At 38.7% G+C, this 21786-nt stretch overlaps 1 protein-coding gene and 2 long non-coding RNA genes across 7 annotated transcripts in view; 1 reads left to right on the top strand and 2 right to left on the bottom strand.

The window, feature by feature from the left end:
• Positions 1-21786, top strand: part of FGF12 (fibroblast growth factor 12) — a 577758-nt gene that overhangs the window by 269750 nt on the left and 286222 nt on the right. The gene's annotated exons all lie outside the window — the stretch shown is intronic.
• LOC145524721 (uncharacterized) lies at positions 5775-8705 on the bottom strand. Its single transcript, XR_014067787.1, has 3 exons — positions 8572-8705; positions 6915-7010; positions 5775-6380 (listed from the first exon to the last, which is right to left on the bottom strand). It is a non-coding gene; the product is annotated as an uncharacterized LOC145524721 (long non-coding RNA).
• LOC145524717 (uncharacterized) lies at positions 17097-20807 on the bottom strand. Its single transcript, XR_014067784.1, has 2 exons — positions 20701-20807; positions 17097-17763 (listed from the first exon to the last, which is right to left on the bottom strand). It is a non-coding gene; the product is annotated as an uncharacterized LOC145524717 (long non-coding RNA).

Here is a 21786-nt window from a genome sequence, read left to right as displayed (position 1 = left end):
GTAACATTTACCTGCTTTACCATTTTAATTGTTCAATTCAGTAGTGGTAACTACTTTCACCGGAGAAGGCAATGGCACTCCACTCCAGTACTCTTGCCTGGAAAATCCCATGGATGGAGGAGCCTGGTACGCTTCAGTCCATGGGGTCGCTAAGAGTCGGACACGACTGAGCGACTTCACTTTCACTTTTCCCTTTCATGCACTGCAGAAGGAAATGGCAACCCACGCCAGTATTCTTGCCTGGAGAATCCCAGGGACGGCGGAGCCTGGTGGGCTGCCGTCTATGGGGTCGCACAGAGTCGGACATGACTGAAGCGACTTAGCAGCAGCAGCAGCAACTACTTTCACATTGTTGAGCAATGAAACTCCAGAATTTTTTCAACTTGAAAAATGGAAACTACACCCACTTAGCAACAACTCCTTTCCCGCTTTCTCCCAGCGCCTACAAACCACCATCCTACTTTCTGTGAATTTGACACTTCTAGGTACCTCATATCAGAGGAGTCATGTAATTTTAATCTCTTTTTGACCAACTTATTTCTCTTGCTGTAATGTCTTCAGAGTTCATCCATGTTGTGGCGTGCGTCAGGATTTCTTTTGTTTTTAAGGCTGAATAAAATTCCACTGTATGTATGTACCACATATTGTTTATCCACTCACCCATGGACATTTGGGCTGCTTCCATCTTTTGACTATAGTGAATAGTGCTGCTATGAACATGGGTGGGCAAAAGAAGGCCTGATTCTTAAAGTAATTATAATACCTCCCCAAAAGAGCTTATCTTAAAGTTGTTAAGGTTTAACAAAAATGGTGGCATCTGAGGTGATAATTTCATCACCATAGAAAATCCATTGTGTATGACTGTGAAGGCAGCATCTGGAATACCTTAGATATATTGATTTGTCTGTTTACTTGTTGCAAAGAATATCTTAAATGCCTTATATCTAATATTTTCCTTTAAAAAAATTGAAGTATAGTTGATTTAAAATATTGTATAGTTACAGGTATAAGCAAAACACCTGGTTCAGTTGGTGTTGTAGTTATACATTTTTTTTTATGATTCTTTTCCATTATAGGTTATTATAAGATATTGAATATAGTTCTCTGTGCTATAAGTAGATCCTTGTCATTTATCCATTTTGTATATAGCAGTTTGTATCTGCTAATCCCAGACTCCCAATTTACCCTTCCCCTGCCCTTTCCTCTTCAGTAGTCATGTTTGTTTTTTATATCTATAACTAATTTTTATCCTTGATAGTACTTTATGACACGACACTTTTGTTTTTCTTTGTCAGAATGGTATGAACAGATATCCTCTCAAATCTATAAATACTCTTATTTACCTTAACTCATGTGTTGAGATCAAGAAACACCAAAACATAGGCCAACCCACATCAAAAGTAATAAAGATTGTATTTTAAATCAGCAAGAATCAACATGTGACCACATTTTTTTCCCTTTATTTTCATGCTATCTCTCTTTGAAGTATATCTTGCCTTTGAGGTAAAGTGCAAGCACACAGTTTTGGAGAAGGGGTAATCAATATAGAAGTTGAGGGGATTAAATAACTTTCTAAGATATAGCTATTAATACCTAATTTTTATCCAAAAGAAACAGAAGAGGAGCACATGAAGGAAGGGGAGGAGGAAAGAAAGGAAACATTGTTTCTTTCAATCCGTTTCTCTTTCTAAGATGCTGTACGGCAGAAAACCAGCTTCTTTCCTGCTCTCCTGACAATATAATCAGTATTCACTTATCCTTCACAAGCCTCTCTTTAAGAAGGTTTCACTGTGTTTTATGATTTAAAATGATTAGTCTGTGAGGGTTTTATTGGTAAGAGTCAGGTGTTGTAGGTTCCAGGAAGTTGTGAGCCTGATGCCAACCTCTTCCTCCATCTCTTTCTGTAAACTTGGATATTTCAGTTCAGTATCAATTTGTGAAGTATTTTTAAAGGCATTGTGCTAGGAGTTTGGTAGTGGGTAAGATAAATATAGTTCCTGCCCAAAAGGAACTCATGATCTTCGGAAAGCCAGCAGATACCAGTGCATTCATGATAGTATATAAAAGTGAACCAGGAGGCTTAAAGGAGGATTAATTAACTGAGAGAATCAGGGAAGGTGTCGAGGGGGAGGTGACATCTGAGCTGGAACAAACAAAGGAGAGGTGATTCCAGGCAGAAGAGTTACTGCTTGCAGAGTCATGGAGGTTTCAAGGTTTATGAAATATTTAAGGACATAGTCTCAGATTTTCCATCTGAAGTTAAGGTGCCACAATAATTGATTTCCTGAAATCCTTTCTTATTCTGCTTATGAGTCTGCAAAATACACAGGTATTGGGTGATAGTTTATTTCGCTCTTGTTTTACTGTTTTGAAACTCTGACATCATTACTGGGTTGGGGAAGTGTGGGATGAATCCAGATTTGAAATTTCCTCCACCATCTCCTGAGACATCACTAAATTATGAGAACAAAGGACAAGATTCACTGACAGGTGTTGATAACATCCCAAGTAGTATTTTTTTTCTTTTTTATTCCTCATAGTCTGAATATGTTACAATTTTAAAAGAGAGCCCTCAGTGGATTATTCGTTTGGCAGCTTAGAAGTGTAAAAATCAACATCATTATGAGAGTGGTAGAAATTCATTTTATTTGCCTACATGTAAACTTTTTTTTTCTCCATCATCCGTCCTTCCTCCACTGCTTCCTTTCTTCCAACATGTATTTGGAAGGAAGTTAAAATACCTGCTTCTAAGTGAGGAAGTTAGATTCCCTGCCTTCTAAGAAATGGCCTAGCAGAGGAGCTAAGACATAAATAAGACACATATGCATAAAATGCAAGGCAAGTAGCTGCTTTTACTGTAAGAATACTGGAAAGTGCCCATGACCTTCATAAAAAGGCAGAGGGGTAAGTCCTGTTAAGAGTTTTCAAGATAAGTTGCCATTATGAAGGATCTCAAGGGGCTTGAATAAGGAAAGCATTTTTCACCCGATCCAACTTATTACATTATTAACATCCTTTTGTTCTCTGTTGGAAAATCACAGTTGAGACTCTAAGACGTTGTCGGTGGCTGGTTATCTGAGTGCCTTGGCTCTGTATTCTGGTCAAAACAAACAGGAATTAGCAGGGATATTTGTTCAGATGGCATCAGGCATAAAAGGAAGCTGTGTTTCCCATACCTGCTACTCTGCAGGTGGCTGCAGTGAGTCTCTCTGCTTCTTGGAAATAACACAGAAGGGTTCTACTCCCTGCTGCTGAATCTTAGTTACAATCATACTCTGTCGAGACTGTTCCAGCGAGTGCATTTAAGTGCTGCTCAGTATCTCCTCTTGAAAAAAATTTTTTTTTCTCAATGTGGTTCTTACATCTCCTCTCACAACACATACTATTGGGACACTAAATGAAGTGATGTGGAAATCACTATACCTTATTCATGTGTCTTTCCCAAAGGAAGGAAATGTTCACTGTATTGAATAGAATTAACTTCAGATTGCCCTACATTTTGTTTCTTTTTTCCATCCAGATAATGCAAATTATAGATTGAAAATCCTATGCTGATTTAAAATACTGTCTTTATGTTTATTGAGTGTGTAGAATATGTTAGATACTAGCACATATATCACGCCAAAATGTTACACTGACTCTCACTTACTCTCATCACTCTCTGTAAATGTTACTGAAAAGTCTCAGGTAATTGCATCATTATAAAAATAGCTACCATTTATTCAGCACCTACTATATGACATGAACCATGCTGAGTAACTGCTTTATTTTCTCACTTATTCCTCAAAACAATCATATTAGCAAGTATTTTTATTCCCATTTCCAAAATGACTACCAAGCTAAGGACCACAAGTCAGTAATTAACCTAAGATTCCATAGTTATTTAGTTAAAGAATTAATGTTTAAAATCAGGATTCTGATAAGTCAAAAGCTCTTCTCTTGAGACATTTGGTTCTTTCACATTCTGCTATTTTTTACATAAGTGCCTCTCTTTCAAGCACAGCTAAAGAGAAAAGTAAATGTGTGCACTGTTTCCCCATCTCTTAATATAGTTACTAGGGTATTACCATCTTACTTTTGTATTACCCTTTTTAACTCCTATAATTCTGAAATAATTTGGGAAGTTAACAAAAAATTTTAGTATATATACTGAATTGCCTGAATTGCCGTCTTTTGAAATAGGGCACCCCACTCCAGTACTCTTGCCTGGAAAATCCCACGGACGGAGGAGCCTGGTAGGCTGCAGTCCATGGGGTCGTGAAGAGTAGGACATGATTGAGCGACTTCACTTTCACTTTTCACTTTCATGCATTGGAGAAGGAAATGGCAACCCACTCCAGTGTTCTTGCCTGGAGAACCCCAGGGACGGGGGAGCCTGGTGGGCTGCCATCTATGGGATCGCACAGAGTTGGGCACGACTAAAGCGACTTAGTAGCAGCAGCAGCAGCAGCAGCATCTCTAGGGTATAATGTATAATGGGCTTCCCAGGTGGCACTAGTGGTAAAGAACCCTCCTGCCAGTGCAGGAGACATAAGAGATGTGGGTTCAATCCCTGAGTTGGGAAGATCCCCTGGAGAAGGAAATGGCAACCCACTCCAGTCTTCATGCCTAGAGAATCGCGTGGACAGAGCAGCTTGGTGGGCTACAGTCCATGGGGTTGCGAAGAGTTGGACACGACTGAAGCTATGTAGCAGGTAGCACAGCACTAGGGTATAATGAAACCATCTGTTTGAATAGCTACACAAATTTCTAAATTTGAAGCCTAATATATTCTCAATTGTGTTAGTCCGTTTGAGTTACTATAGCAAAAACGTTATCACTTATAATTGGGTAGCTTGTAAAGCAATTTATCCCTCATAGTTTTGGAGGCCAAGACGCCCAAGTTCAAGACACTAGCACTTTGTGGTTGGTGCCATAGATGGTATCTTCTGGCTCTAACCTCACATGGCAGAAGGAAAGGGTGAGGAATCTCCCTGAGGTGTCTATATGATCACCTCCCAAAGGCCCCATCTCCAAATACCATCACATTGGGCATTAGGTTTCAATATATGAATTTTAGGGGTACACAGACTCTCAGACTATAGCCTCTATATACAGTAGCTTCCAGCCTCATCTTTTATATTGTACCTTCATTTGTTTATTTTTAGATGAACAAAAAAGAGGATGTATTATTTTTTCCTAAGAAGATGCTGTGGGGTTCATTACTAGTGTATACCCCAGCCTCCTGCTGTGCTATGGGGACACTGTTGGAGGCCATGTCTACAGTCCTCATCCCAGCTACCTTGTTAAAATCATAGACCATCAGAGCTAAAGCAGGCCGTGGGGGATAGTCTACACCTTCTTTTTATAGATAGCATGTCTGGGGCTCAGAAAGGGGAAGAAAGGTCCCGGGTCTTAGGGTAAATTAATAGTAGAAGCTAATTAGTGGTAGAAGCAGAACTAAATTCAAGTCTTTCACTGTTAGTCTTGTGCTATTTTCCATGTATGACCTTGGCAAAGCTTGCAGATTATCTATACCTATTTTTCTCCTTATGAAAACAGGCAAATGAGTCCACCTGGGATTTTTCAATAACATTTGTAGAGAACTGTTGAGTAGGTATAAGAGTAACACCTTGGAACTTAGTCTCTTGGAGTCTTATGCTATTTATATCCATTTAAGAAAGTTGTGGTAAAACACTTCCATCCTCATATAATTTTAATGTATTGAGTTTTAGTTTAATGTAATTAAATTTTAATGTAATGAATTGAATCTGATTACTACTAACTCTGTTGTACCACACTTACTTAATCACTTTTATTAAGAGATACAGTTTTAGAGAACTTAAATTGTATCACAGTCATTTAAAGAAATTTTCAGTAGCTCTCTGATGCTTTCAAGTGGAGACACAGATTCCATAGTAATGCGTTCTATTCACCATTTTTCATTTTTTTTGGAAACTGATTTCTACAGTGTGTCTCTATACATCTTCTTTTCTGAACCCACTGAACTATCAGCATTCTTCCAATACGGTTCTTTCATTTCTTGTTTTGTTTGATCAGTTTAGTTTTATGAATTGTGCACATGAGATGTAATAATGCACAAGACACACAGGGTTCCTGTCCTGGAGGACTTCGCAGCCTGCCAGAACCCAGCTTTCTGACATCTCTGTGTTTTTCTTCTTCTCTCCTTTCCATTTTGGGGGCCTTTCAGCCTCTTTTCTGGGAAGCCATGTCCTGCATTTTGTTGAGTGGGCAGTTCTCAAGTCACTTCCTGATGAAACCTTGCAAGGTCTCTTCCAGATGAGAGTCCTGTTTTCTCCTGCACATCTCAGCACAGAGTCTATCTCTCATTAGAGGCATTTTATTCTCACGGTTCTCACATCAAATATTGGGGTCATGCACTAGATAGTAAATTTTTTGAGGGAATAAACAATGGTTCATTTTCTTTATATCCCCTATACGCTAAGCAATTTGACATGTAGTAAGTGCCCAGTGACTGAGAGATGAATGAATTGTATGGATAGATAAAGATAGAGTTCAGATAAATGTAGAAGGAAAGGAAAATAGTTGCTTTGGTAGAGAACTAGGCAGTAACTCTCATTTCATCCCTTAGCAATTAAAGTTTTTACACTCACATACACACATGCAGAAGCACACACTGGAGGTAAGTTGTTATAGAAACATGGCCACACTCTTTCCCTAGCATGTGATTCAAGTCAGAGGCAAATACATTTCTTCAACAAATTTTCCCTAAGCTGTGGCTGTTTTAAAAGATGACCTGCAGGCTAATGACTCCTCCAGCGATGAGTTGCAACTTTTGGGTTTAATTTAATCTTTGAAGTCAAAGAAGCAGAAGGGGCAATCTAATTAAAGAAATTACTTATGTGACTATCATCTAATACATATATTAAAGGCAATACCTGCCGTGAAATTACCTGGCAGAGAAGATCCCAAGGCAAAGTTAGTGTCTCGCCTTTCAGCTCACATGTATTCTCAGCATGCTGCACCAGATGTTTTGCAAGCTGAACTACCTGGTGAAGAAAATTCTCATTAGCATGACAAAGAATTCTGTATTTTGATAATACTTGCATGGTTACAAAGAGAATTATGAGTCTTTTGTCCTATGCAATAAACTAGTAAGAGAAATTCCTATGGTTTTACAGAATCCTGTTTTATTAGAAAATTGATGCTGGATGAAGAGAATGAGGGGAAGTAGGCAGTGAGGCAAGACAGAAAAAGTACCTACCATATGTGCTCACTGGGAGGCATTTTGTGGGAAAGCATTAATATTTTTTAATTTATCTTATTGAAGTATAGTTGACTTACAATGTTGTGTTAGTTTTTGGAGTACAGCAAAGTGATTCAGTCGTACACATATGTATTCTTTTATGTATTCTTTTCCATTATGGTTTATCACAGAATATTGAATGTAGGTTCCTGTGCTATACTGTAGGACCTTGTTTTTTATCCATTCTCTATATAATAGCTTGCATCCGCTAATCCCAAACTCCCAGTCCATCCATTCCCCACCCCCTCCTTCTTAAAGCATTAATATTCATTAATGAAGGTTTTATAATTAATTTGATCTTACCAGGAACGGATAAGTTTAAAATTCAAGGGTGAGGAAAATGTCCAAAGAAATAAATATATAATTTCAAATTTAGAAAATCAAAGCTAATGCCATCATTTGCCAAGAATGTCATCTTAACCCACTCCCTCAGCAGTCTGAGCTTCTGTTTATGCATATATAAATCAGGTACATAATAATACTAATGAAGGTTATTAGCTGATGGCTGTGAGGATTGAATGGGAGTCATGCTCTTCATAGTAGTTTTCATTTTGTAAAAATAAAGCCTAAATCATGATCTTTAATGAAAAATTAAATGTTATACCAGAGAAACCACTGGTCTTAGAAGAAGGAAGACTGAACTGTATTTCGTCTTCAGTCACCAATAACTATATTATTAAAGGTATGTCTTTCCCAGTCTTCAGTTTCATGATCTTTTCAATGAGGGCAGTGGCCTGGAGGATTCTTAGGATTCCTTTCATTCCAGTTCTTATGTTCTATGATTCTGTATCTAAATTTCTGTAATAAAAGTCCACCACTTGTATTTTCCCTAATGATCATAAGGAACAAAAAGATTAAGCAGTTTGCCCAGGCTCCCTCAATAAGTTAACAGCAGTCATGCATTAAAATGCACAACTCCATAACTTAGTGACTTAATGCTGCATTAAGTTGCTCTTCTAGATACGTACTTATTACTGTGGCTCCCTAAGAATGAATATTCTGAAAAGAAAATTAAAGGTTGGCATTTTATGGATATTGCCACTACACTTCTTTCTAAATCTTACACACATTTTACTGGCTTTAGGAGAATTGATTAGCAAAGCCATGCACACTTTAATTTACACAGATTGTGCTACAGGGGGCTCTCTATCAAAGGAGAAAATTAGTGAGACAGATTTAGGCCTGATTCTGCTTCAGAAGCAAAATAAATCTTGCAGTTTTCAAGGAAGTTGTAGTGAGATGCTGTGCTGTGACAGGGCTCAGTTAGGACTAGAAACCGTGGGGATGTCAGTACTGAGGATTACTTTCTGGTGATTGCAGGACAACAGTGTGACATTGGATGGTTAATGTTTGTTGGACAAAGGCAGCTGTACTCCAAATCCTGGTAAGGCATCCTGTGCAAGCTCAGAGCTGCTAGCATCCTCTCCTTGGTGAATTTCTGGTTGAGCAATAAGGAAAGAGAGAGAAGACAATTAGTTCAGTGGATCAGGGGAAACTGTCAGACCTGGAAAGGCGCGTTAGAACCAAAGTGACAAAGTGGAGAAGACATCCTCCCTTCAGTTTTAAGTTCTAGTTTCGTTACTTCTTAGCTATTATCCTGATTAATTGAATTTACACCTCTGTCAATATTTTATTTTGTAAGAGTATAATAATAATCTCCATCATGCTTGTTCTAAAGGATTTTGGGGAGGATTAAATGCTTGGAAACACTTAAATCATAAGTTGTGATAAGACTTTTTCTCAAGCCAGTCTCCCAGTTCGTGCATAAGATAAAGAAAATGCATGGGCCTGCTCTCAACCACTCTTATTTTAGAGCATCCTTTATATCAGGTTTTCCCACCTTGCACAGCTATATCTTTTCTGTTTTTCATATAGGACAAAAAGGAAGAGCTCCAACAACTATCACCACCACACCACCATTTCTTCTTCCCCCCTGCCACCAGCACCCACATCTCAGGGAGGTGACTGATCTATTCGTAAAAGGCTGGATCCAGACTTCCTGTGATCAAATTCTGGTCATTTCTTTTATAACCTTATTACCTTAGCCAAGTTGCTTAACTTTTTTGCTCATCTCTTCCTTGTTGATAATAATGATACCTACTTCATAGGGTTGTTGTGAGAATTAAATCAGTTGTTACATATAAAGTGCTTTGACTAATTCCCAGTAAATAATTAGCACTTAAAAATATTTGGTTTAAAAAAAAAGAAAAAAAATATTTGGTCTAGTTATTGTTGCCTTTATCCAGAGTTATAGAGAAGTGCTGTGTTGTAAAAGGTAACGAGTAAGGTTTAGTTCTTGGAACTGAGGGCACCTAGCTATAAGCCATGAAGTAAAGGATAACCGATCATTCTTTTTACTTTACTTAACTACCATGAAATTAAAAGGAAGATAAAAGGGAATAGCTTTGTTTGTTTCACATAATTGGTATGATGTGCGTGAGTGTATGAAGTCATAGGATTTTAGAGAGGGAGGAAACCTTGGCATTCATCTGGTTAATCTCATTTTAAATATGAGAAAAGGAGACCTAGAGAGGAGGAATAATTTGTTCAAGCTTCCATATTCAATGAATAGCATTAAAGTGAGATTTCAGTTTAAACTAGGAACAGAATGCTTCTGTTGACTCTCCTCACTCTAGAATAATTTCTTTCTTTTATCTACATTTTTGCAAAACTACTTCTTAACAGTCATCTAAGATTGCACACAGGTTTTTTTTAAAAAAAACAACAACCCCAAACCAGCCACAGCCTCTGACGTCTGTCTGTGATGGGAACAGCTTTATTTTGTTTTGGGCCATCTTTGAAGTTAACTGCTTTGTTGCTTATTCCTCCTCCGCCAGCACTCACTCAGAGATACAGGAACCCATTTTGAACCAAAGTTGGGAGCATTTAGCAGCTTCAGAGAGTATCATTGGTATCAGAGTAATTTTTCCCCATGACAGTCTTTGCCATAGCTACTAACGTCCTTTCCTTTTTTTTTTTTTTTTTTTTATAAATTTATTTATTTTAGTTGGGGGCTAATTACTTTACAATATTGTAATAGTTTTTGCCATACATTGACATGAGTCAGCCATGGGTTTACATGTGTTCCCCTTCCTGGACCCCCCACCCACCTCCCTCCCCATCCCATCCCTCTGGGTCATCCCATTGCCCCGGCCCTGAGCCCTTGTCTCATGCATTGAACATGGAATGGTGTTCTGTTTCACATATGATAATATACATGTTTCAATGCTATTCTCCCAGAACGTCCCACCCTCACCTTCTCCCTCAGAGTCCATAAAATTGTTCTATGCATCTGCGTCCTTTCTTTTTCAAGTAAGTGGTCATAAAGAACATTGGGTTGGCCAAAAAGTTTGTTCCAGTTTTCCTGTTACATCTTACAGGAAAATCCATATGAACTTTTTGGTCAACACAACATCTGAGTACCTTATAATCTATGCTCTTTTCTTGTTTAGAATATCAAAAACTAAATATGATTCTGGTTCCAGGACACTTCCAAAAGGGTCCTTTCAGCTCAGTCATGTCCGACTCGTTGCGACCTCATGAATTGGAGCACGCCAGGCCTCCCTGTCCATCACCAACTCCCGGAGTCTACTCAAGCCCATGCCCATCGAGTCAGTGATGCCATCCAGCCGTCTCATCCTCTGTCGTCCCCTTCTCCTCCTGCCCCCAGTCCTTCCCAGCATCAGGGTCTTTTCCAATGAGTCAACTCTTCACATGAGGTGGCCAAAGTATTGCAGTTTCAGCTTTAACATCAGTCCTTCCAATGAACACCCAGGATTGATCTCCTTTAGGATGGACTGCTTGGATCTTCTTACAGTCCAAGGGACTCTCAAGAGTCTACTCCAACACCACAGTTCAAAAGCATCAATCCTTCGGTGTTCAGCTTCCTTTATAGTCCAACTCCCACATCCATACATGACCACTGGAAAAACCGTAGCCTTGACTAGACGAACCTTTGTTGGCAAAGTAATGTCTCTGCTTTTTAATATGCTATCTAGGTTGGTCATAACTTTCTTTCCAAGGAGTAAGCGTCTTTTAATTTCATGGCTACAGTCACCATCTGCAGTGATTTTGGAGCCCCCAAAAATAAAGTCTGACACTGTTTCTACTGTTTCCCCATCTATTTCCCATGAAGTGATGGGACCGAATGCCATGATCTTAGTTTTCTGAATGTTGAGCTTTAAGCTGACTTTTTCACTCTCCTCTTTCAGTTTCATCAAGAGGCTCTTTAGTTCTTCTTCACTTTCTGCCATAAGGGTGGTGTCATCTGCATATCTGAGGTTATTGATATTTCTCCCGGCAATCTTGATTCCAGCTTGTGCTTCTTCCAGCCCAGGGTTTCTCATGATGTTCTCTACATATAAGTTAAATAAGCAGGGTGACAATATACAGCCTTGACGTACTCCTTTTCCTATTTGGAACCAGTCTGTTGTTCCATGTCCAGTTCTAACTGTTGCTTCCTGACCTGCACACAGGTTTCTTAAGAGACAGGTCAGATGGTCTGGTATTCCCATCTCTTTAAGAATTTTCCACAGTTTATTGTGAAAGGGCACTTTAGAGAACTTAAAACACATAAGTCATCAGTTATTCTTTTAAAACTTTCTAATTTTGTAATGAGTAAATGGAGACACAAAGGTTAAATGACCATTCTGTAGTTATACAACTCTCAAAAATGCCTCTTGGTAGGACACATGTCTATCTCCAGTTTTTGTTGTTGTTGTTTATTTGTTTTTTAGTTTGTTTATTTTTTATTGAAGGATAATTGCTTAACATTGTTTTCTGTCAAACCTCAACATGAATCAGCCATAGGAATACTTATATCCCCTCCCTTTTGAACCTCCCTCCCATCTCCTTCCCCTTGCCACTCCTCTAGGTTGATACAGAGCCCCTGTTTGAGTTTCCTGAGCCATACAGCAAATTCCTATCAGCTGTATATTTTACATGTGGTAATGTAAGTTTCCATGTTACTCTTTCCATACATCTCACCCTCTCCTCCCCCCTTCCCATGTCCACAAGTCTATTCTCTATGTCTGTTTTTCTATTGTTGCCCTGTAAATAAATTCATCAGTACTATTTTTCTAGATTCCGTATATATGTGTTAAATACATTATTTATCTTTCTTTTTCTGACTTACTTCACTCTGTGTAATAGGTTCTAGGTTCATCTACCTCATTAGAACTGACAAATGTGTTCCTTTTTATGGCTGAGTAATATTTCATTGTGTATATGTACCATAATTTCTTTATCCATTCATTTGTTGATGGACATCTAGGTTGCTTCCATGTTCTAGTTATTGTAAATAGTGTTGCAATCAACAATGGGATACTTGTGTCTTTCTCAATTTTGATTTCCTCAGGGTATATGCCTAGGAGTGGGATTGCTGGGTCATATAGTGGTTTTATTCCTAGTTTTTTAAGGAATTGCCATACCGTCTTCCATAGTGGCTGTATCAATTTACATTCCCAGCAACAGTGCAAGAGCATTCCCTTTTCTCCACACCCTCTCCAGCATTTATTGTTTGTAGACTTTTTGATGATGGCCATTCTGACTGGTATGAGGTAATATCTCATTGTAGTTTTGATTTGTATTTCTCTAATAATGAGTGATGTTGAGCATCTTTTCCTGTGTTTGTTAGTCATCTGTATGTCTTCTTTGGAGAAATGTCTGTTTAGGTCTTTTTCCCACTTTTTGATTGGGTTGTTTGTTTTTCTGGCAGTGAGTTATATGAGCTTTATATTTTGGAAATTAATCCTTTGTCAGCTGTCTCATTTGCTAGTATTTTTTCCCATTCTGAGGGTTGTCTTTTCACCTTGCTTGTAGTTTCCTTTGCTGTGCAAAAGATTTTAAGTTTAATCAAGTCCCACTTGTTTACTTTTGTTTTTATTTCTCTTACTCTAGGAAGTGGATCATAGAGGATCTTGCTTTGATTTATGTCATCAAGTGTTTTGCCTATGTTTTCCTCTAAGAGTTTTAGTTTCTGGTCTTATATTTAGGTCTTTATCCATTTTGAATTTATCTTTGTGTATGGTGTTAGTAAGTGTTCTAATTTCATTCTTTCACATATAGCTGTCCAGTTTTCCCAGCACCATTTGTTGAAGAGGCTGTCTTTGCCCCATTGTATATTCTTACCTCCTTTGTCAAAAATAAGGTATCCATAGGTGCATGGGTTTATTTCTGGGCTTTCCGCTTGTTCCATTGGTCTATATTTCCATTTCTGTGCCAGTACCACACTGTCTAGATGATTGTGGCTTTGTAGTATAATCTGAAGTCAGGATGGTTGATTCCTCCAGCTCCATTCTTTCTCAAGACTGCTTTGGCTGTTCAGGGTCTTTTGTGTTTCCATATGAATTGTGAAATGTTTTGTTCTAGTTCTGTGAAAAATGCCATTGGTGATTTGATAGGGATCGTATTGAATCTGTAAATTGCGTAGTATAGTCATTTGGTAGTATAGTCATTTTCATAATATTGATTCTTCCTACCCAGGAACATGGAATATCTCTCCATCTGTTTATGTTGTCTTTGATTTCTTTCATTAGTGTCTTATCACTTTCTGTGTATAGTTCTTTTGTCTCCTTAGGTAAGTTTATTCCTAGATATTTAATTTTTTTTGTTGCATTGGTGAATGGAATTGATTCCTTAGTTTCTATGTCTGATTTTTCATTGTTAGTATAAGGAAATGCAAGTGATTTCTGTATATTGATTTTGTATTCTGAAACTTGGCTAAATTCACTGACTTGCTCTAGCAATTTTCTGATACTATCTTTAAGCTTTTCTATGTACAGTATCATGTCATCTGCAAACAGTGAGAGCTTTACTTCTTCTTTTCTGATCTGGATTCCTTTTCTTTCTTTTTCTTCTCTGATTGCTGTAGCTAGGACTTCCAGAACTATGTTGAATAATAGTGGTGAAAGTGGACACCCTTGCCTTGTTCCTGATCTTAGGGGGCATGCTTTCAGTTTTTCACCACTGAGAATAATGTTTGCTGTAGACTTATCATATATGGCCTTTACTCTGTTGAGGTAGATTCCTCCTGTGCCCATTTTTTGAAGCGTTTTAATCATAAATGGGTGCTGAATTTTGGCAAAGGCTTTTTCTGCATCTGTCAAGATTATCATATGGTTTTTATCTTTCAATTTGTTAATATGGTGTATCACGTTGATTGATTTGTGTAAATTGAAGAATCCTTGTATCCCTGGAATAAACCGAACTTGATCATGGTATATGAACTTTTTGATGTCTTGCTGAATTCTGTTTGCTAAAATTTTGTTGAGAACTTTTACATCTGTGTTCATCAGTGATATTGGCCTGTAGTTTTCTTTTTTTGTGTTGTTTTTGTCTGGTTTTGGTATCAGGGTGATGGTCGCCTTGCAGAATGCGTTTGGAAGTGTTCCTTCCTCTGCAATTTTTTGAAAGAGTTTTAGAAGGATAGGCATTAGCTCTTCTCTAAATGTTTGATAGAATTCTCCTGTGAAGCCCTCTGGTCCTGGGCTTTTGTCTTTTGGGAGATTTTTGATCACAGCTTCAATTTCAGTGCTTGTAATTGATTGGGTTGTTCATAGTTTCTATTTCTTCCTGGTTCAGTTTTGGAAGATTGAATTTTCTAAGAATCTATCCTTTTCTTCCAGGTTATCTATTTTATTGCCATATAGTTGTTCAGAATAGTCTCTTAAAATCTTTTGTATTTGTGAATTGTCTGTTGTAACCTCTCCTTTTTCATTTCTAATTTTCTTGATTTGATTCTTCTCTCTTTTTCTTGATGAGTCTGGCTAAAGGTTTGTCAATTTTGTTTATCTTCTTAAGCAACCAGCTTTTAGTTTTTTTTAATCTTTACTATTGTTTCTTTCATTTCTTTTTCATTTATTTCTGCTCGGAGCTTTGTGATTTCTTTCCTTCTACTAATTTGAACTGAACTAATTTTGGGAGTTTTTTTTTTTCTTCTTTTTCCAGTTGTTTTAGGTGTACAGTTAAGTTGTCTATTCATTGTTTTTCTTGTTTCTTGAGGTAGGATTGTATTGCTATAAACTTCCCTCTTAGAACTGCCTTTGCTGCATCCCATAGGTTTTGAGTTGTCATATTTTCATTGTCATTTGTTTCTAGAAATTTTTTGATTTCCCTTTTGATTTTTTCAGTAAACCTGTTGGTTATTTAGAATCGTCTAGTTTAATTTCCATGTGTTTGTGTTTCTTAAAGTTTTTTTCTTGTAATTGATATCTAGTCTCATAGCATTGTGGTCGGAAAAGATGCTTGATACAATTTCAATTTTCTTAAATTTACTGAGATTTGATTTGTGACCCAAGATGTTGTCACATCTTGGAGAATGTTCCATGTGCACTTGAGAAGAAGGTGTATTCTGCGTTTGGATGGAATGTCCTGAAGATATCAATGAGATCCATCTTATCTAATGTATCATTTAAGACTTGTGTTTCCTTATTAATTTTCTGTCTTGATGATCTGTCCATTGGTGTGAGTGGGTTGTTAAAGTCTCCTACTAATATTGTGCTACTGTCAATTTCTCCTTTTATGTCTGTTAGTGTTTGCCTATGTATTGAGGTGCTCCTATGTTGGGTGCATAGATATTTACAGTTGTTATGTCTTGGATTAATCCCTTGATCATTAGGTAGTGTCCTTCCTTATCTCTTGTAATCTTCTTTATTTTAAGGTCTATTTTGTCTGATAAGAGGATTGCTACTCCAGCTTTCTTTTGCTTCCCATTTGCGTGGAATATGTTTTTCCATCCTCTCACTTTCAGGCTATATGTGTCTTGAGGTCTGAAGTGGGTTTCTTGTAGACAGCATATATATGGGTCTTGTTTTTGTATCCATTCAGCCAGTCTGTGTCTTTTGGTTAAAGAATTTAATCCATTTACATATATGTTCCCATTGCCATTTTCTTAATTGTTTGGGATTGATTTTGTAGATTTTTTTCTTCTCTTGTGTTTCTTGACTATATAAGTCCCTTTAACATTTGTTGTAAAGCTGGTTTGGTGATACAGAATTCTCTTAACTTTTGCTTGTCTGAAAAGCTTTTTATTTCTCCATCAATTTTGAATGCGATCCTTGCTGGGTACAGTAATCCTGGTTGTAGATTTTTCCCTTTCAGTACTTTAACTATATCCTGCCATTCCCTTCTGGCATGTAGAGTTTCTGCTGAAAGATCAGTTGTTAAGTTTATTGGGTTTCCCTTGTATGTTGCTTGTTGCTTCTCTCTTGCTGCTTTTAATATTATTTCTTTGTGTTTAGTCTTTGTTAGTTTGATTAGTATGTGTCTTGGTGTGTTTCTCCTTGGGTTTATCCTGTACGGGACTCTTTGTGCCTCTTGGACTTGATTGACTATTTCCTTTTCTATGTTGGGGAAATTTTCAACTACAATCTCTTCAAAAATTTTCTCATACCCTTTCTTTTTCTCTTCTTCTTTTGAGAGCCCTGTAATTTGAATGGTGGTATGTTTGATATTGTCCCAGAGGTCTCTGAGACTATCCTCAATTCTTTTCATTCTTTTTACTTTATTCTGCTATTCAGAAGTTATTTCCAACATTTTATCTTCCAGCTCACTGATTCATTCTTCTGCTTCAGATTTTCTGCTGTTGATTCCTTTTAGAGCGTTTTTGGGGCTTCCCTGTTGGCTCAGAAGGTAAAGCATCTGCATGCAATGTGGGAGACCTGGGTTTGATCCCTGGGTTGGGAAGATCCCCTGGCAAAGGAGATGGCAATCCACTCCAGTACTCTTGCCTGGAAAATCCCATGGGTGGAGGAGCCTGGTAAGCTACAGTCCATGGGATCGCAATGAGTCAAACATGACTGAGCGACTTCACTTTCTTTCTTTTAGAGTATTTTTATTTTCAGTAGTTGTGTTGTTTTTCTCTGTATGTTTATTCTTTAATTCTTCTAGGTCTTTGATTGATTCTTGTATTTTCTCCATTTTGCTTTCGAGGTTTTTGATCATCTTTAGTATCATTATTCTGAATTCTTTTTCAGGTAGTTTGCCTATTTCCTCTTCATTTATTTGAAGTTCTGTGTTTCTAGTTTGTTCCTTGATTTGTGTAGTATTTCTATGCCTTTTCATTATTTGTTTTTAACTTATTGTGTTTGAGGTCTCCTTTTCCCAGGCTTAAAGGAAAGTTGAATTCTTTCCTTGAAGAAGGTTGAATTCTTTCCTCCTTTTGGTTTCTGCCCTCCTAAGCTTGGTCCAGTGGTTTGTGTAAGCTTTGTATAAGGTGAGATTTGTGCTTAGTTTTTGTTTGTTTGTTTGTTTTTCCTTTGGTTGGCAAGGCTGAAGGAGGTGGTAATCCTGCCTGCTGATGATGGGATCTGTACTTTTGTTTTGTTTGTTGCTTAGATGAGGCGTCCTGCACAAGGTGGTTCGATGATGCTGGATTTTGTATTCAAGTGGTTTTGGTTGTGTGAGTTCTCACTATTTCATACTCCCTCGGGTTAGTTCTCTGATAGTCTAGGGTCTTGGAGTTAGTGCTCTCACTCCACAGGCTCAGGGCTTGATCTCTGGTCAGGAACAAAGATTCCAGAAGTAGTTTGTTATGGCATTAAGTGAGATTAAAATACATATACAAAAACGAGAAGCTAGAGAAGCTAAAATGAACCCCTAACAAATGGCAGTTACAAAATCAGGCAAATAATAATTAAAATAATGGAATATGCACATATACATATACACCCATGTGCAAAGTCAAAACAGTCCAACAAAAATAAAGTACAGTAGATTGACCCAGCAAACAAAGGAAATCAAAAATTGTATTTACCAGTTAAGAACAAAACTAGCTAAAGCACAAACCAGAAAATAAAACTAAAGCAAGGTGCCAAGTGGGGAATAAAGCATTGAAAACAAAACTAACAAATATGTTGAGAGGAAAGGTGAGAAAGATAGATATGCAAAGTTAAGTAGAGGTAGATGAAAAAGATTTATATACATTAAAGATTAACTGCAAGGGTTACAGAACAGTAGGAAAGGCATCCAAAGGAATAAATGTAGAAAAATATAATACGTTTAAAAGTATTAAAATTATAAAAAAGAGAAAAGAAAAAAAATGGAAGAAGAAAGAAAAAAGGAAAAAGAAAGAAGAAAGGAAAAAGAAAATCTGAAAGAATCTACAGAACAAGTCAAAACATAAGAATAATAAATGTTTTTCTTGAATCACTGGTGTCAGAGTCCTTTGCCTTGCTGGGAGTCACAGTCCACCTTACCTCCCTAGGGTTCCCTCCAACACTATGCTGATCTCTGGACCTGCTGTGGGGGCAGCCTGGATTCTAATCTGGTCCTACTCCTGTGTGTTCTTGCCTCTAATGTCCACAGCTATCAGAACTAGTGTGTTTTCTTTTGTGGGAGCTCTCAGTGCCCTTTTATATATTCCATAGACATGGAGTTTGCCTAGTTGATTGTGTGGATTTAATCTGTAGCTTGTGAAGCTGGTGGGAATATTTTGGGTCTTCTTCCTTAGCCACACTGCCCCTGGGTTTCATTGTGTTTTTTTCCCACCTCTATATGTGGGTTGTCCACTGGGGTTTGCTCCTGAGGCTGCCCTGGGGGACTTGGGTTTGCCCCTGTGAGGGCCAAGTGTGGAAGTGGTGCAGCTGCTTGGGTCGCAGGGGTTCTGGCAGCACCAGGTACTCAGGGAAGTTGGCGGCTAGGGCAGCAAGAAATATAGTGTTCTGGAAGGGTATGGCAACCAGTATTGGCCAATATGCTCCAGTATTCTTGCCTGGAGAAACCCCCTCCCTGACAGAGTAGCCCGGCAGGCCACAGTCTACAGGGTCGCAAAGAGTTAGACAAGACCAAAGCGACCCTGCGCACATAGACACAAGACTTTTTTGCCTGTGGCAGCTCTGCCCCAGTAAGAGTTGAGTGTGAAGGCGTCGCAGCTGCTTGGCTTTCGGGGACCCTGGCGGCGCCAAGTGTGCAGGGACACGGACTGCCTCTGCCGCAGGAGTTATGGTCCTATCAGTCTTTTTTCGAGCCTCTTGTATCTGGCGATCAGAAGGCCTCTTTGGCCAGTCTTTCTCTGTAGCTCTGCCCCGTTCAGGCACTTAGGGGGCTCCCTTGCCTGGGGTCCTTCTCTGTTGTTCAGCATATCAGGCACACAGAGGCCCTCCCACCCCACCCCCGACTGGGGTCCTACTCTGTAGGTTGGCGTGTCAGGCACTTAAAGGGGCACCCTGGGTGGGGTCCTACTCTGTAGTTCAGTGCATCAGGCGTTTGATGGGCCAGCCTCTCTGTTGTTCAGCTGCGGATGCTGGCTGTGTGGGGAGAGAGTGGCTATGGTGATGGCTCTACCGCCTGTGTGTGACTCAACAGTATTTCCTTGCTTCCATAGCTGCCTGGCTTTCCTCCACTGACATTTCCCACCATGATCTCCTCCCTCACAGCCCCTTGACTGCGAAGACAACAGCAGCCCTCGCTCTGGGACTGCTCCACAATCCCTAAACTCCAGCTCCCAGCCCCTGCGCCTTCCAGGGCGCCAGTGTTCCCGTCCGGAGTATGTATGGCTGCGGCAAGGACTGTCTGATTCTCATTCTGTATAGGCCGCCACAGATCAGCTGTTCCACTCTCAGCCTTAAATGTTTCTCCCCTGACTCAGACGATTGCCCAGATGTGGGTATCGGACCCCTGCTTCAGTTCCCTCACCTGCTGAGGGCAGGTCCAGTCCTACTAACACTCCTGTTTTTCCCCCTAATTCTTTCCTCCTACCGAGTTGTGCGTGGTTATATATATTCTTTAACACCGGTCAGGCACTCCTGGCTGCTCTCAGCTTGTGTTCTGCATGCCCTTCTGTGTCTGAAGGTGTATTCCTGATGTATCCGTGGAGAGAGATATACTCCATGTCCACCTACTCCTCCACCATCTTGTTCTCCCCTACTCTCCATTTGAAGATAATACTTTGTATACAGTAAAGTAAAAATTGTCAGGCAAGAAGTGCGATGGTTGTCTTTTCAAATTCCTAACTTCATCAATGTGACAACTTGCAATCTACCTTCTGATGTCTCTTCAGCTTCCGCACTGTGGTTTGGGATATTTAGTTTTAAATTATTTTGTAAGACTTTTTCTCTCAATATATAAGTTTTTTCAAATTGATTCTAAGTTTTCCAGAGTTGTGATTCTTCTTTTTCATTCTAAAAAGTAATATCAAAGATACAATATTCAAGCTGTGAATATGTATAGATTTAAATATTTCCTGCTTTCTACTGTAAATTGAGTCTCCAGATTTCTCTGTGATTACTCATAGTAGTAATTGTCCATCTTGTAGGAGACAACTGCATCTTCAGGACAAATATGTATTTTCACACTCTCCATGATGGACCTCACAGTTTACCTACAGAAACCCTTCTGTGCAGGGAACTCATTGAGTTGCTAACTCTATTCTTTGCCCTCCTAATCCTTTTCCTTTGTTAAGCTCATTAACTTTTGGTTACTTTGAAGTATCCTACCTCAATGTGAGATCTTTCTTGCAGAGTGCAGAATCCAGAAGGATCAGTGACCATCCTCCGTACAGTACACTGTGGTTTTGACTCACACCTTAGGGGCTTTTATTTATTTATTTATTTATTAAATATTTATTTGGCTGCCTTGGGTCTTAGTTACACCACACAGGATCTTTGTTGTGTCATGAAGGATCTTTTGTTGCAGTGCACAAACTCTCTAGTTGTGGCGCACGGGGTCAATAGTTGCAGCACATGGGATTAGTGGCTCTGTGGCATGTGGGATCTTGGTTCTCTGACCAGGGATCGAACCCGTGTCTCCTGCTTTGCCAGGTGGATTCTTAACCACTGGACCAGAAGGGAAGTCCCCTTAAGGGCTTTTTTACGCTGGCCTTTCCTGAGGAACTTTCCTTACTCACATTTTCATAGGTTTATATGTTTTCTTTCCCTTAATCTAGAATGCTACAGCTATGGTAACAATAGCATTTACCCTTTCAACTGTTCATTAAGTGCCACCTTTGATCAGTTATGTAGAATTTGTGACGTATGTTCATGCTATATAAAAGAAATCTTAGCTCTGTGCTTCCTTCACAGGGTTGTCTTGATATGCTTCCTTTGACAGTCTCCTTGAATCTTCCTCCATTTTACTGTTAATTTTCTCCACTAGTAATCAGTTTCACCATTCATTAAGCTTATCCTTTTACTTTCTTATTAAAATAAAAAAAAAGTTTTGCCAAGTTTTGCCTTGGATACATCCTATAGTGATTTTGGTTCATTCTCTACCCCAGCAATGCTGACTGTAACCATTTTATAGAATATTCATTTCTGCTCTGAAAACCTTCCTCTTGTGGTTTTTGCCTCCTGATCTTGACTTGAATGTCTCTGACGATGCAGAACTCACGTTTGATGTTTAATCTGTACTTGCTTGTATATAATTGCTTATGGAATCCAAGTTTGCCTCTGGACACATAAGATACCTATTTTTTCAATAAGAACATTTCAGATACTTGATGACAGACATAAGCTTTCCTCATTTCTCTACCCCTGGCTCTAGTTATTAAGCTAGTAATTCAAATGAGGTCATGATCACCAGAG

The sequence above is a fragment of the Giraffa tippelskirchi genome, chromosome 2 (assembly GCF_054371585.1).
Source record: "Giraffa tippelskirchi isolate mGirTip1 chromosome 2, T2T-mGirTip1v1.2.pri, whole genome shotgun sequence".
Classification (NCBI taxonomy): Eukaryota; Metazoa; Chordata; class Mammalia; order Artiodactyla; family Giraffidae; genus Giraffa; species Giraffa tippelskirchi.
This window is presented reverse-complemented; position numbering and strand designations above follow the sequence as displayed.